This window comes from Pygocentrus nattereri, chromosome 5 (genome assembly GCF_015220715.1).
Source record: "Pygocentrus nattereri isolate fPygNat1 chromosome 5, fPygNat1.pri, whole genome shotgun sequence".
In the NCBI taxonomy this organism is placed as follows: domain Eukaryota; kingdom Metazoa; phylum Chordata; class Actinopteri; order Characiformes; family Serrasalmidae; genus Pygocentrus; species Pygocentrus nattereri.
In genome coordinates this window covers 24,555,423-24,559,324 of record NC_051215.1, presented here as the reverse complement: position 1 = coordinate 24,559,324, position 3,902 = coordinate 24,555,423, and the positions used below count along the sequence as shown (strand labels likewise).

The window sequence follows — 3,902 nt, the reverse complement described above, 5'->3', positions numbered from 1 at the left end:
TTTGGACTGATGGAAAACGTTGTATATGTTTTGATACAGATATATTTTTAAAAAGGTTCTGTATAGCACCAAAAAGTATTCTTTTATTGTTATGATGTCAAGCTTTTAACAAAAGATTGCTCTTTTTGGTGCTATACAGAACCATATGAAGTACATTCTCCATCAATCTGAACAACTATTTCATCATGCAAAGAACCCCTCAAAGCATGAAATAATTATTTGAGTGCTCATGGTTGTATGTAGAACCAATGTTTTTAAGATCCCTTGAAGAACCATCTTTTTAAGAGTGTGTGTGTGTGTGTATATATATATATATATATATATATATATATATATATATATATATACACACACACTCTTAAAAACTCTTATAAAAAGTATTCAGTCACCCATTCAAATAATTTAATTCAGGTGCTCCAGTCACTTTCATGGCCACAGTTGTACAAAACCAAGCACCTAGGCCTGCAGACAGCTTCTACAAACATTAGTGAAAGAATGTGTCGCTCTCAGGAGCTCAGGGAATTCCAGCGTGGTACCGTGATCAGACGCCACCTGTGCAACAAGTCCAGTCGTATAATTTCCTCACTACTATATATTCCACAGTCAACTGTCAGTGGTATTATAACAAAGTGGAAGCGACTGGGAGCGACAGCAACTCAGCCACAAAGTGGTCGACCACGTAAAATGACAGAGCGGGGTCAGCAGATGCTGAGGCGCATAGGGCGCAGAGGTCGCCAACTTTCTGCAGAGTCAATCGCTACAGACTCCTGAACTTCATGTGGCCTTCAGATCAGCTCAAGATCAGCATAGAGAGCTTCACAGAATGGGTTTCTATAGCCAAGCAGTTGCATCCAAGCCTTACATCACCAAGTGCAATGCAAAGCTTCGATTGCAGTGGTGTAAAGCGCCATCAATGGACTCTAGAACAGTGGAGACGTGTTCTCTGGAGTGACGAATCATGCTTCTCCATCTGGTAATCTGATGGGTAAGTCTGGATTTGGCGGTTGCCAGGAGAATGGTACATTGCACCAAGTGTAAAGTTTGGTGGAGGGGGGATCATGGTGTGGGATTGTTTTTCAGGAGTTGGGCTTGGCCCCTTAGTTCCAGTGAAAGGAACTCTTAATGTTTCATTCTCCCAACTTTGTGGGAACAGTTTGGGGACAGGCCCTTCCTGTCCCAACATTACCGTATACCAGTGCACAAAGCAAGGTCCATAAATACACGGATGAGCAAGTTTGGTGTTGAAGAACTTGACCTGCCTGCACAGAGTCCTGACCTCAACCCGATAGAACACATTTGGGATGAATTAGAGTGGAGACTGTGAGCCAGGCCTTCTCATCCAATATCAGTGAATGACCTCACAAATGTGCTTCTGGAAGAACGGTCAAAAATTCCCATAAACACACTCCTAACCCTTGTGGAAAGCCTTCCCAGAAGAGTTGAAGCTGTTATAGCTGCAAATGGTGGGCTGCCATCATATTAGACCCTATACATTAAGTTCACATCCGTGTGAAGGCAGACGAGCGAATAGTTTTGGAAATATAGTGTATTTAAAGTGCAAGGAAATCCACTGTTAAAGTTTTTTTTTTTTTTTTTTAAGTTCAATAAATGCATGATGTCCAAAGCCAATGATTTTTCATGTTCAATAATCATGATCTCATTGGTGTGAAAGTAGAGGAGGCAGTGGATAGGGCATGATGGAGGCAGATGATCCACTGTGGCGACCCCTAAAGGGAGCAGCCGAAAGAAGAAGAAGAAGAAGAAGAAGAAGAAGAAGAAGAAGAAGAAGAAGAAGAAGAAGAAGAAGAAGAATCAGGATCTCAGTAGTGACCAAAATAATTATTCAGGGTGGTCTGATGTGACATGGCTCACTTAAGAAAAACTTGCAGATACTCAGATTTCTTTATAGTGGTGGTGATAGGAACCAGGGGTTACCATGACTACAACACTAATGTAGCCATTTTATTTACTACCCAAAACCACCTACATATGTCTTCTGAGGTTTCACATTTAGGTTGATGATGGTAAAATACTAGAACATAATACTAGAACAGAAATAAACAAATAAATTGTTTGGTGGGTATTTTGCCTCACAATACCCTACACCCTCCACTATGAATGAAGTTAAACAAAATGTTTAGTCCAAAATCTTCTCAAAACTATCCTAAAACAGAAATCGGGCAGTTTATTCATAACCATTTCCTATAATAACTTTCTATGAGGGAGCTTGTAGAAGTGGACGTCTGGCAGTGGTGGACAGTAAATCAGAAAATGTAATTCATTACTGTACTTAAGTAGTTTTTTTGTGTATCTGTACTGAAGTTTTTCCATTTTTGGCAACTTTTAACTTTCACTCCACTACATTTCAAAGTCTAATATCTGACTTTACTTTTTCCTCCACTACATTTTGAGAAATCTGTCGTTCCTTTTGGTTTCTGTGTGTATAAAAACGTAACATGTCAAAATGAAAGAAGCGCAAAGCAAGAACACCAATCAGGGCACAGCGGTCACTTTGTTTTGAGCTTGTTTTGACCTGTTGGTCATACCGAACTAGTGGGACTCTAACCTAACTTTGTGTAAATAGAGCACAATATAGAAATATGTCCACATATGCAGTCGTGACTGACGCTGCTTTTTTCTGAATTTATACAAACACTTTCATTTTATAGTAAATTAGTTTGGGCTGGTTTATGTTTATGAACAGAGACCTACAGATCAACATAGTAAAGGAGCTCATTTGTGATCCTGAGTTTAAAGCCAGTTTTTATTCAACTTAAACTTGGAACTAAGTTGTAAATAAATCTTAAATTGAAACTTTGCTTGTGTGTAAAAAGTGATTTCAGAGCCACTCGGTTCTCCCTGATGGAAACTGTTTACCTTCAGTGTTTTGTGCTTATGATCATTTTAATAGACATCAGCGTCACTAATTAATGACCTTCTATTAAAAGACTGGTTTACCAAGAGAGACACTGGAGGATTTTCACCTAAAATGAGTTCATGAAGCGAGTCTTGTTATAAAAATTATAACAGGACATCAGAGCCATAATTACTCTTTTAGTACTTTTACTGTTGATACTTAAGTACATTTGAAGGCAAATACTTTTGTACTTTTACTCAAATTGAGGTCTAAAGGGAGGAACTTCTACTTTTACTGGAGTAATATTTTACCTTGGGTGTCTCTACTTTATCTCAACTAAGGTTACAGCGCTTGCACTGTGAACACTCTGAATGACTCTGTTTACATCTTAGCCACTTAAATATGCAGACAGTTTTGTAAAATCAGTGAAAAAATCACGTTAGCATGCAGCATACTTACTATCCTATAGGAAGCCCCGCAGTCGCTCGTTAGCAGGTCGAGTGTCACTGTGCTGATGTTGCTCGGAACAGTCGCTGTATAGAGGGTTATTTCGGGCTGGAACGGAGGACAGAGTTTTACACCATCCACTGAAAGCTTTTCTAAATCACAGTTATCCATTCTGGACCAGAAACCTTCGCCTAACTCTTCAAACCAGGCTTAGCATTCAGCTCAATGTTTGTAGATACTCTGGGACAGGTTTCATGTTCAACGCTGTTGCTGTGGCAACGGGTCTTACACGTTAAAGGGGAAGTCCACCGATTTTTCAAAGTTTCTGCACATGTGAAGTCATTCGGAGCGGTTCGGTGGGAAACGCTGTTCTAGAGAAACTCGCGACGTCGTCTGATTTAGGTTGTTTCATAAGATACTGTTTAGTTACAGCAGTGATCAGTGTATCATCAGCTTATTTGAAGGGGAATCCCACTAAATGTTCTAATTCTCTCCATGATTATGTGGTTAAGATGTAAACAAAGTCATTCAGAGCGGTTCGGTGGGAAACGCTGTTCTAGAGAAACTTGCAGAATCAGAACTGTTCACAGTGGTGGTG

The 3,902-nt window shown here is 39.6% G+C and overlaps 1 long non-coding RNA gene across 1 annotated transcript; it reads right to left on the bottom strand.

Annotated features, from left to right (window-relative positions):
- Positions 1-1,576: 1,576 nt before the first annotated feature.
- LOC119263446 lies at positions 1,577-3,554 on the bottom strand. The gene is made up of 2 exons (XR_005130272.1): positions 3,317-3,554; positions 1,577-1,727 (listed from the first exon to the last, which is right to left on the bottom strand). It is a non-coding gene; the product is annotated as an uncharacterized LOC119263446 (long non-coding RNA).
- Between the last annotated feature and the right edge of the window lie 348 nt (positions 3,555-3,902).